The 12,740-nt window shown below is 39.1% G+C and overlaps 1 protein-coding gene across 1 annotated transcript in view; it reads left to right on the forward strand.

The window, feature by feature from the left end:
* The window catches only part of LOC139145417 (carbonic anhydrase-like), a 67,300-nt gene that overhangs the window by 20,526 nt on the left and 34,034 nt on the right, over positions 1–12,740 (forward strand). The window lies entirely within an intron of this gene.

Below are 12,740 nucleotides of genomic sequence, written 5' to 3' on the forward strand. Positions count from 1 at the left end.
CTAAATCTTTCAACATTTCGTAGCAAGCTTTTGGGTATCGGTTGTTATTCATAGCTACAAGTTTTAGCCAATAGGCGATACATCGTTTCATGTAAATACACGACAGTGGATATCTACCACATTCCCCAGAAGTACTTCATGGTTTACACTAGAATTTACACCAAGTAGAAATCTACAAAACTTAAAATGTACATTCTCAATAACAGGTGAGTATTCAAAGCCCCAAATTTCAGCTCCGTAACAAATTACCGGAGCAACACATGTGTCAAAGAGTTTAAATGCTTGTGAGAGGGGGAGCCCTCCTAATTTCTTGAAAACAATTTCTATCTGATAAAGAGCTTTGTTTCCTTTCATGCACAGATTACTTTTAGCTGGTGACCATGAAAGTCGTGATGACATTAGCATACCCAAGTAGTTGTAATGTTTGACAACATTACTGGAGAACCCATGTAGAACCATTTTTCATATCCCCTCAATATCCCACCGTTTCTAAATACCATGATTTTTGACTTGTCTAAATTGACCGACATGCCCCACTGATTACAAAATATCTCAAGTTTGTTCAGCTTTCTCTGTAATTTATAGGCAAATCGGCAACATCCGTTACATCATCAGCGAACATGAGAATTCCAACGTTGTCAAAGTTCGAATTAATTGAAATCCCCCCATTTTCTATATACATATATGACGCAAGTTCGTTGATAAAAAGACTAAATAATAGAGGACTGAGCATGCACCCTTGTCTGGTTCCCACATTACAGTTAAAATAATCGGTTAGTCCGCCATTACACAGAACACTTGACTCGATGTTATTATACATGGATCTAAGGACTTTAAGTACATTCCCATGTAAGCCATAGGATATCAGTCTATGCCACAAGTACCTGTGAGTCACCCGATCGAAGGCTTTAGAGAAATCTATAAATAAACAGTACATGCGGCCTCTTCTTTGAGAAAGATACTTTTGTACAATAGACTGTAACGTGAAGATATTGTCAATCGTACTGTAGCCCTTACGGAAACCAGCTTGTGATTCAACAATGATATGCTGTTCCTCTACCCATTTGACCAGACGCTCGTTAATAATTTTAGTAAACATTTTGCTCATACATGATAAAAGGGAAATGCCACGAAAATGTTGACGTCTGTAAAACTACCTTTTTTGTGAAGGGGATAAATAATACCTTTACCCCAACTCTCTGGGAATACACCTAAAGCAAGAATCAAATTAAACAGTTCACAAAAACAGTGTTTCAAGACATCATTACAGTTCTTGAACATTTCGTTCACAAGTCCATCAGGACCAGGAGACTTAGAGTTCTGTAAGGCGTCGATACACTTCGAAACTTCCCCGATAGTAATAGCTCTGTTAATGTCCGAAGGAGTATTATCGTTGCAGGCAGCACAAAAAGCATCGTGGTCTGCTAAATCAAGGGCAATTTTCCGTTCAAAAACGGCATCCTGGACAACAACTGAATTATTTAGTAGCGTGTTAAAATAATCAAACCATGCATTTGTTGTGATGTTATCAGCGGTAGATACCGACTTATTGCTTCTATTTCTTTAATTGTCTTCCAGAATTTCGTATGATCGTTCGCGTGATGTAATAAAGTGTCCCGTTGTTTCTTCTTATAGTTTTCCGCTTTCATTTTACATAATTCTTTAAATAGTTTTCTGGAATCAGAGTACTTTGTTAAGTCTTCTCCCTTATTTGATTTACGAAATGTATTTAAAAGTTCGAACTTCCGGTCTCTAGCGCGAGAACACTCCTTGTCCCACCATGGTTTGTTAGAGGGTATGTCTGTTGTACGTCTCTTTCCACTTGTAGTCATCATGTCCTCCCCAGCTCTTGTGAATATATCAGTCAAAGTCGTTACAGCTTTGTTCAAATCCTTGTCCTGAACAGCTTGACTGAAAATTCTATACAAAAATTCAAAACCTTCGTCTTGTAATTTGTGTTTGAAGGAGTCAGATAAAAGCGAATTCCAACGAAATTTCTTCCATACATTGAGTTGCATAACATCTGTACTGATATCTCCGTCAGTTGTAGTGTCATACTCATTTGGGAAACAAAAGCAGCATTGAATAGGTAAATGATCGGAAATGTCTAACGTGTCAACTCTAAAGTCATCAACGAATTGAAACAAAGACGTGCTAATGATTACATAATCAATCAAACTTGCTCCGTTATTTGTATAGCAGGTGTAGTCCCCTTCACTGTCACCGGTAAAACGCCCGTTTACTATGTGTACATGTTGTTTATAACAGAATTCAATTAGGGATTGACCAAATCTATTTACAGTCCTGTCCCGTGATTTTCTAGGTAAATCAAAGTGGTCAATTTCATAGCCAGGCTGGGAAGTACCTGTGGCATTCGTATCATCAGTAATGTGCTCATCTTCAAAATCTTGCAAGTCCCCAACTCTAGCATTAAAGTCGCCAAGAAAAATAAAATCAACATTTTCAAACTGAGAACAAATGTCCATAACACAATTTTCCAAACGAATAATGCCATCTAATTCACCCTCTCTATAAATTGGGGCGCCCTCTGGTGAGATGTACACGCCACACACATTAAATCACGGGGTGTATTAAAAGCATTTCTGCTAACGAACAAAAACACAGAGTTCTCGTTATCTTTGAAAATGCGTCTTACAAAACGAGAAATAAAAATTAGCAACATAAAATACACACCACCAGAAAATCTTCCATAATTTCCCTTACGTTTTCTCGAGGACGAATAACATTTGTAGTTTGGCAGCCAGTCACAAAAAGATTTAGACCTGGCAGGCAGAGTGAATTGGGTAACTAAAGTGCGTGAGATTTTATTTCGATATGGTTTTGGTATCGTTTGGCTTGAACAAGGAGTAGGAGATCCAAAGTTATTTCTCAATCTATTTCAAGACCGTTTACGGGATTGTTATAGGCAAGAGTGGTCGGCGTCAATCAATGATTCGCCACGTCTTCGCAGCTATGTCCATTTTAAATCCATGCTCAATCCCGAACTTATCTTTCGTGTATTAACGTTCCAAAATTCAAGGTTGATCTTGCCAAACTCCGATGTTCAAGCCATATGTTACAAATTGAAACCGGACGACACTGCAATCCTCCCATACCTGCGAATCAGAGATTTTGTCCATATTGTAGTAGTATAGGAAATTCGCTAGTAGAGGACGAATTTCACTTTGTTTTACTTTGTCCATTATACGCAGAACTGAGAGTTGATTTGATACCTTTAGGTTACAGAATACATCCAACACAAGAAAAGTTTTTTAATCTCTTAGCAAGTAACAACAATCGGGTTCTTTACAAATTGTCAATATTTATTCACAAAGCGTATAAGATTAGAGATGGCTTTATTAACCAACGAGAAAACGATTTAATACTTCTCTGTGTAGTTTTTCGTAGCTGTCTTTTGTAAATAGCGTTAACATGTTTTGTCTTTCTCCTGATTTGTGTTCTGTAGCCTTAATATGCGATGGGCTGAGGCCTATGCATTTTGGAATAACCAAACCAATATATATAATACAGACCAATTCAAGGCCTCGGACTAATAGATTGATTGTGACAATCATCATAAAAATATCATAATGACTGACAGCCTAAAGTGTAGATTTTCCTCCCGATAACAAACATTGGGATTGGCAATTATCATGCTTTTATGGTTTTTGAATAGTATATCACATGAAGGTTGGTCGATGAAGAAGTGTCTGGAACACACAATTTGCATATTGAAAACTGGATAACCTTGCTAGAATTGAAAATTAATATTAAAATGCCAGTATCCCCAGAATCACCGCTCCTGAATATATTTATGTTTCATCCCTTCTACTGTGCATAAATTGTCTAACACCATTCGACCTGCATCAGTAGAGATCACTAGCCTCCTCTCGGGGCGTATAAAGTTGCATAAAAGTCAGTGCGTAGAACATTTCCTTCATGCCGATCAGTGATGCACGCTAATAAGCGGGATCACCGCGGAACAAAGGTCAGACGAAGACTTGACCTCACTTTCGTTGCCAGACGATAATAATAGCAGGTGCAGGGTTCCATGTTGTGAGAAGAGCTGACGAGATGGGTTATTGGAGATCAGAATCGCTCACAACGTATTGTCCCACGTTTGAACCCTATATACCATGATGTTATGTATGTATGTATGTATGTATGTATGTATGTATGTATGTATGTATGTATGTATGTATGTGTGTGTGTATGTATGTGTGTGTGTGTATGTGTATGTATGTGTATGTATGTATGTATGTATAAATGAAGTCATTCAAACCGGGAATTCGCGTAAATTCAATATTTAGATACTCAGACTATTATCATTATTGAATCTGCTTTGGAGAATTTTATTGCCTCTATGACACCACGTGGCGCTAATTCTAAATTACATGTGTAAAACTAATTTCCGATGTGTGATTTTCGATCTCTTTGGCTTCTTTGTCACACAAGTCTGTATATAATAAATGTTAATAAACTGAGCTTTAACAACGAATTTGGTGGCAATTGCATACATACATACATACATACATACATACATACATACATACATACATACATACATACATACATACATACATACATACATACATACATACATACATACATACATACATACATACATACATACATACATACATACATACATACATACATATACATACATTCATACATACATACATACATACATACATACATACATACATACATACATACATACATACATACATACATACATACATACATACATACATACATAATTTAATTGAATGTTATTTCAGACCTATGGATTTAGATACCTTGTGTATACCCTCGCTATCTTTCTTGCACTGTTTCTCTTTCTTCTGCCTAGAGCAGAGTGAAATACCGAGTATTAGACGTGCAAATATGACTCATCGTCTGAAATGCACAAGTGTTGTTGGTGGAAACCTGTGCAAGCGACTTAATTGACACACATTTCTCTCTTCAACATAACATCACCAGTTCGCTACATCTTCGTGCCTGCTACAGTGTGTGACCGCACTTACATTATCGAATACCGAGCTGATAGCATTGAAGGGGGCTAGACTAATGGGGGGCTGACAGACTGATATAGGCCGGCCTCGTCCGGAATCCAAAGCTTCATTTAGGTCGATGTAGTGTACTGTCCTCAACCGACATTATTTCGAGGAGGGGAGTGGCCGGGGGAGTGGGGGTCGGCCCGAATAAACACCCTTGGTTTGCAAAGTTGAATAGCTGGTTGCTTTTGAATGCCTTTTGCTAGAAAAAGGGGCGTACAGGTCGACTTTGATGACATCTGAAGGAAATTTATGATAGTTGTAGTGACGGATCGAGTACTGAGTACAGAGTTTTGCACTTGTGTGCAGTTCGCTGAATCTGATCGGGAATTTGGCGCACTGTATACTAGGCTTTGAGGCCAGTACCAACTATACTATGGTACCTTTCATACCTTACATTTAAGATAGTCTAAAAACGTTAATGGGTGTATAGTATGTATAGAGGTAGTGTTGACCATGTACAGTTTTTAAACGTACATTCATATTCGACGGAAGCAGTGCGGATCGGAAACGTCGGTACAAATTGAGAGGGTGTGTACATAAATACTAGCGCTGGAAGTAAAACTGTGCCAAGTTACACAGTCGCTACCCGCATTGGAAATGTGAAAACGGTGGTCGTTCTGTAGGACGGGTGAACTGGTATCGAAAATTAGTCCTTTAAGTCACGTTCGATGTCTTCCGTTATTTTAAGCGGCGCCGTCGCTATGATAACCGTCCAATTATGAAACGATTAGGAGAATTGATCCAAGACCAAAACAAGCACGGCTTCCGTTGAAGTGTCTAACCGACACACTGTTTTTGAACGATGCCTGAACCAACTTTGCACTGTACACACTTACAGCTACGAGAGGCTGAATTACTGAATTATTATCTACACCTCTACTGCATCCTGTCCTTTTGATTTTGCGACAAAAGCGCATCTCGTCAACTTTAAAATTTGCTTCGCACGGCATCTGACTAAAGATTGTTCTGATAAAGGTAGTTCGCGCCTCAGACGTGCAAGACTTTACCTTTCGCTCAAACTTTTTTAAAGCAATCTCTTTCAAAACCGGTGGGCACTAACATTTACCGATATTTGACATTCAAAATGGCCGCCATTTATGTATTATCTCCATGATGCGAAATGCAATTACCGATTTTGACAAAAACTAAGCCGGAGAAAACATTATTTATGAGCCCCTCCCCCCAAGTGTTAGGAAAAAAGAATAGGGTAAAAGTTTCAGAGTCCGGATATATGTTCCCGAGGCGCATTCCACCTTAACCGTTTGAGTGCTGTAATATTTCCCCCTAAATTTCAGTGAAACATTAATTTTACCAATTTTTTAATGAATTTTTCTGCAATAATTTGATAATTTTGGACTAAATGGACTTAACCTTTCAATGGCTACAATTTTTGCCCAAAATTGGGGGAAAATCTGATAAAAATTGTCTAGATCTGAAAAAAGTTGCTGGCTATCTTATATTCTACAAAGCCAACAAAAGTTGACTTTGGCACTCAAAGGGTTAATCACCTGTTGTCTAAATTGAAGTACAAATTCTTACTAGCGTTTCCGCATACTCCCAGAAGAAAAATAAAAACATTACTGTAGAAATATGCACAACAAAAATGTGCTAAAAGTAAAAACATTTGCAATGCTGAAAAATCTGTTTACCGCTATTAAAAATAATTATGAATAAATTAAAATTTGCTAAAGTAGAATATTCGATTCCGAGGAACAAATAATTAATATTCTTCATGACTAAATATTGTAGTGCTATATAATTTCCATGGATAGCACAAAGAAACTTTGAACTTTAACCTGCTATTCGGACATGTTTTCCGTGCATTTTTTCATGGAATTTTCTAACAAAAAATTATAATTGTGACGGGAGTAAACCTAATTTCAGTGAATCTGCACTCAGTGAATCGCCCACATGTTGCTGTTTGAATCTTTTGATCAAAAATAAGTTAAGCACCATCATTTGTTTGTACATGGATTTTTTTCTCCAATTTTGAAATAGTGAGATAATTGAAATATTGAGATGGTAGCACTGTTACTTGATTAGCATTGGAATTTGTTATCGTTTTTAGATATCATGGGCAGAAAACAGACACTACAAAAAAAATCAACTCGGTTAATTGACTCCGTGAGCATGCAACCTAATGGAATGCACAGTGGACGTGTGCCAATGAGTGAATTACATGCGATTTCAATGGCACAGTAATACACGTACAGTGTGGGATGAAGACAGATTTAATAGGGACAATAGGTCGAATTTTTGGATAATATTTCAGCGCTTTTTCTGCCAAGGAATAACTGACTGCATTTCTTTCTTCTTGCTCCAAAATTTAGTAGAAATGCAAAGTATTGGCCCTACGAGCACTGTGAATTGTGAACAACACACAGCGTTGCGGTTGACAAATGAATTCTAGTCAGGACCAGAATTGGGATGTAAACACTGATATCGGACTTTGAACACAATGCAGACTGCGCTGACGACTTGATCATAGGCCTTTATGAGGTACCTCAAAAGGTACAGCTAAAGGGCCGTTTATTTTCCAATTACACATTGAGCCTTGTGGACATTAGGTTAATTGATTCTCTTTAGCGTGAGGGGTGTGATGACCGCTAAATGCAATTTGCTGAGCAAGCTTTACTCACTTCGTATGAAAGTATCCCCGAGGCGATTTGGGGAAGTCCTTGGGTGTCACTGGCTCTGAGAGCGCTTCATTCGTTTTTTAATCCGCACTGTTCGATCACCCATCGCCAGGAACGCAACGCAAAATAAGATTATGCGATAAACGTGGAATTTCATCGTGAGGACAAGCGAAATACAGGGGCTAAGGAGGGGCTGTGTCCATGGTACGTACAGCCGCGGTTGCCACCTCTTGGTGGCAGATTGTGCAACGCATCTTTTATCGATTTATCAAAGAGAGTACAACCTAGCACCAATTCTGATACGCACATCCAAACAAACAAAAGACATTATCTAAATATCATTTAGACGAACCAATTACCCTTTTTTGAGGAGTGTCGTCAATGCCCATAAAGGTCTATTTATAGAATTCTGATCATTTTGACCTTGGGCTTATCTCTGTGGGCGCCTGATTCGCAAATCGAGAAAATATTTTAAGGGAGATATTTTACAATAACGAGATTTTCCCCATTTGTGCAGTTTGCTATCACAGTTTTACTGTTTACATAAACCTCTGCCTCAACTTTGGAAAGACTGCAGAGTATACACGACTATGCGGATAATGCATGGCAGATTGAAAGTGGGACAAATATCGCCTACCTGATTATTCAGTGGTTAAAGTTTTAAGTTTCGAAACTTGAAGATGTAATTCAAACAGAACATTTTCCTTCCAGAAACATTGCTTAAATCCCAGAGAAGGGGATATGGCAAGACATATTTAGACTTTGTTTTGCCAATGAAATTCCTTCTTGACTTGGTGAAGAGTCCCGCCCTATGATGCGAGCAAGTGTTTCATCGCAACCGCTCTTAGATGTATACGTCCAGAACAACTCTTTATCAGATATCTCAAGAAAGTTAATTAAAAAGCAATTAAGACAACTAATTTATCGCGATATGATACGGAAAAGGAAGGACCGAAATAGCTGGGTGGGTTTTAAAGTCAAAACTACGCCAGCCAAACTTATCTTTAGTGAATAAATATAGTAAATTATCTATTTTTGCATCATTATCTTATCGCGGGATGAAAGGTAGGAGACTACACACTGATAACTATCCCGGTGAAGGCCTTCACCCTCTTCCCGGGGCTGGATTCTCATTCCATAAAGATCACACAGTGTTATCGCTTTGTGTAGCGGGAAAAGGTGAAACCGAGAGAAAGTTTACGTATCTTTCAGGTAAACCCTGCTCTGATCTGCAGGTGGGTCACTCGCCGGGTTTGATATTAAAATCGACAAGTTGTCGACATCGTTGCCTGTCAAAAGATAATTTTCTGAGGGAGTATCGCTTTTGCTATGCTAAATATAAGATGATCCACTTGTCTCATTTTCTAAGTGGGCCGCCCTTTCAGGACTTGGCCGTGTCAAGTTTGGACACAGCGGTTCGGACAACATTCTCCGTCTTTGACCTCCAGTCGTACTTTGTTAGGGTGAAAAAAAAACTGATAGGAATATCGGACATTCCCATCGCTCAAATCGGTGCTCGTCACGTGCGTGTACAGCGTTGTAAAACTCCCCAACTCTATATCTGTGACCAATGGCTTGGTTTCTGCGCTCCCCATTACCCTCTGTGCAGCTAAAACATCACCGCCGACAGAATCGAAGTCTTTGGTTACGATGGGTGGTCCGAGTTATTTGCCTCAACTTCAGTCAATAGTAAATCGCCGCGTTGAAGACAAACTTTGAGTTTTCCCCCAAATTATAATGTTGTTATATTTAATCAAATAATTGTAGCTGCGTCAGTCTATATTGCATGAAACAAAGGCCTTTTGGATTTCTTTCCGTCGTCCAAGTCACGCCATTGGTCCAAGCCCACTCGACGCATAAAGATATCTCGGGCGAGAAATTACTCACACAAGCGCACACAGTGTATCACCTTCCTCTCCTGTGAACGCCCGCTCCATATTTTGAGTTTCGCTCATGATTTAATTTTTGCTGAGTCATAACAATCAAAATTCGATTTTTGGATGAAAAGAATAAAAAACATATTGCAGCCCGGATACACCTACCAATAAGTCAAGCAAATGTACCGCTATAACGTTATTTTTCATTATTTTTCTTTTTTTAATCAAACTTAAACGTTAAATGACCCAGTAAAAAACTCAATGAGTGACACCCAAAATACACGGGTGTTACACTTTGTCGAGCTCCTGGCCACATAAAACGCGATTACAAAGTGCGATGCTAGTAATCTAAGCCAAAATGTTGTTCATTGATTCATTGGTACATAGGCCGATTAGATAAGCGGAAAGGTGCCATACGATACCATCGCCTTTTTACGAAATTTCTCGAAAGCAACTACCAAGCTATTTTAAAACACTCACTTCACAGGATTGCGAGAAAGTTCTACCGTACATGGCTCATTCGTGTAGCCGGTACAAAACATAGGTACTCTTTCCCTTCGCCTGTTGGACCACTAATAGGAACGCATCGTTTGCTTTGTAAGCTCCGATACTACCTTTAACTTTTGTTTCATCTGCGCATGTAATGCAATAACCACAGTTATCGTAGAACTCCAGCATCAACAACTTTGCGTGCAAAATTGGATTGTATCCAAACAGGGTGGGTGAGGTACACTCAAAGTTAGCGATTCACTTCTTGTACAAGTTCAATGACAACCGAACTTATTCGAAAACTGCAACGGGGAGAGGATGGGAACGTTTGATCAGAAACGCAAATTATGAAAATACTCCCAAAATACAACTATCGTTTTACGCGACGCCTTCTTTCTGTAGTTAATAAGGGACAATTATATTATGCAAACTTAGCACAGGCATAGGGGCTGAAATAAGACGCTTCTTGTATTTTGAAACACAAATATTGCTGGTTGTGAAAATACAGATGGATGTTTATACTTCGGCTGGTCGAGTTACTGGTATCGGAGTCCCTGTTTTTGGAGTAATGGCGCACGCTTGTTGAATTAAGTTTTTTTGACATATGAAGCGATTAAAACGACAGAGTGCGTCTAAGGTCAGATGTCATACAACAATAATAATTTTATTACCATGATACATGTCATGAGCCATCAAAGTTTGATAAATCGTTGATGTTTCATTGACAATATGGAGTTCAAAATATAGCTTTACGCTAGTCGAGCCAGGCCCCACTTACAGTCGGCAAAACCCATGATGAAGACGAAGAAAGTTATTTGAAATGGAAAACTTTGGCTAAAGTCTTACTGCCGAGGTAACGCGGCAGTGACCTACAAACGGTGTGCGCGATCCAGTTTTTTAAGGTTTTGAAAAGCAAAACTCCGTGTCGTATTTGCGATGACAGGTTAACAATGACCTCAGAATAAATAGGGGAAAACGAGAACCTTCCATGTTGATGGAATAGGGATGTATCGTGTTCGCATAAACAAGCGACCTGGAAGAGCCTCGAGCCATGGATACGCAAAAAGCTCCCTGGCAGCTGGAGTGATACTCTATAATGGTTCAATAGGTTTGAAAGCGTTCTCATAAATCAGAGAAAGTTACTAATTGCTTCAAAAGACAAATCGACGTCAGTCTGTCTTTTGTTTGCCTGCTTCTGAATAAGACAATTTCAGGTGGTGTTCTGAAGATATCATCGACGCCGTGTACATTTCTCGGTGACCTGCAAAGCTCTGTGGGTAATTCGGTAAACAAAAACCACATTAGTCTGGCAAAGGTTGTAAGGGGACCCAAATCTCAAAAATGTACGTAAATATGGAGCAAGCTACATGCTGTGAACAGTAGAAAAATTATGAGAAATTCTCAAGACTACAGGCCGTAGGGGATAATACACCGTGACTTTCTGACGAACTTCAGAATTTCCATAAACTTGCCACTGTGAAATTAAGATGTCACTGTTTTGACGTTGAAGAGAAAATTGAACCTCATTTAACGCATTACTGTGCCCCATCAAAACAAACAAGCATAAGGACATGCAGGCCAATCGCAATGACGTATGAGCAATTTGACCCGTTTCCCTACCGCTTGCAGTTTAGGTCGGCGCTGATGAACTTGGCCTATCATAATGACAACGCCAAGAATTTTGTTGCCTTAAATTAATATCATAATACACTGAACTTTACAGTGTTTTATTTTTATTGTGTTTAGCGCTCGTTTTGTGAACATATTGTGATGGAGGTAACATATTCCTTTTTCTGCCTATGATGGTGTGGACTTACTTATTGGGTCGTTGCGTGTCAGAACTTCAGATGTAAAGTTTACAATTATAACATCACTGGCTAACCATAACTAAAGTCAGACTTAACGCCGACAAATGACGGATGTTTGAATTGCATTAAGAATAAAGAGGGTAGTCGCTTACATCGTTGAATTGTCAGCTGCTGGTGTTTAACATACGTAACTCAATTTGGTGCTTTAATTGACGATGTCACACAAGAAATTCCGTCGGTATGGGGGCAAAAACCTTCAAATTGCAAAGTCTCCTATAACCTCGATGGAAAATATGGAGAAACCCTTGGAGAATGAGTAACCCAAGCAAGAAGATGATGCAGTGCTGCATATAAGCACTAAGTTACAAGGTGATGGTCGAGTGACTTTTCTCAGCGGACCACACCACAACATCAAGGGATTACGACACGGGAACAGAAAATCATATACTTGGCTTCATAGAGAATACGAACTCGAACGAAACATCGAAAAAAAAATCGTCGTTTTTTTTTTCTGAAATATCTGTGCTCGTGCCTAGTGGTACAAACGTAAATTTATCGCGTCATGTGACCACCCTAATTCCTCGGACGCTGTTAACCGTTCTGATTAATGACGGTATTGGTGTATGGTGGCCCGGTCGCCGCCTTGCCCCGGACCGTCGAATATTCGTTGGACTATCGGTGTAACGTCGATAGAAGTTACCAGAAATATCGCATCTGATAATTGCCAAGGTTTTATGTTCCCTGTACACGATTACGAACATTGCACATACATATTACATTTTAATATCGATTTCGATTAACCAAATTTAAGCCTCTGGTCATTCTTGCTCAGCATAATTATGGCTTATTCCAGACTCGTTTAGGCCC

Source organism: Ptychodera flava, chromosome 12 (genome assembly GCF_041260155.1).
Source record: "Ptychodera flava strain L36383 chromosome 12, AS_Pfla_20210202, whole genome shotgun sequence".
Classification (NCBI taxonomy): Eukaryota; Metazoa; Hemichordata; class Enteropneusta; family Ptychoderidae; genus Ptychodera; species Ptychodera flava.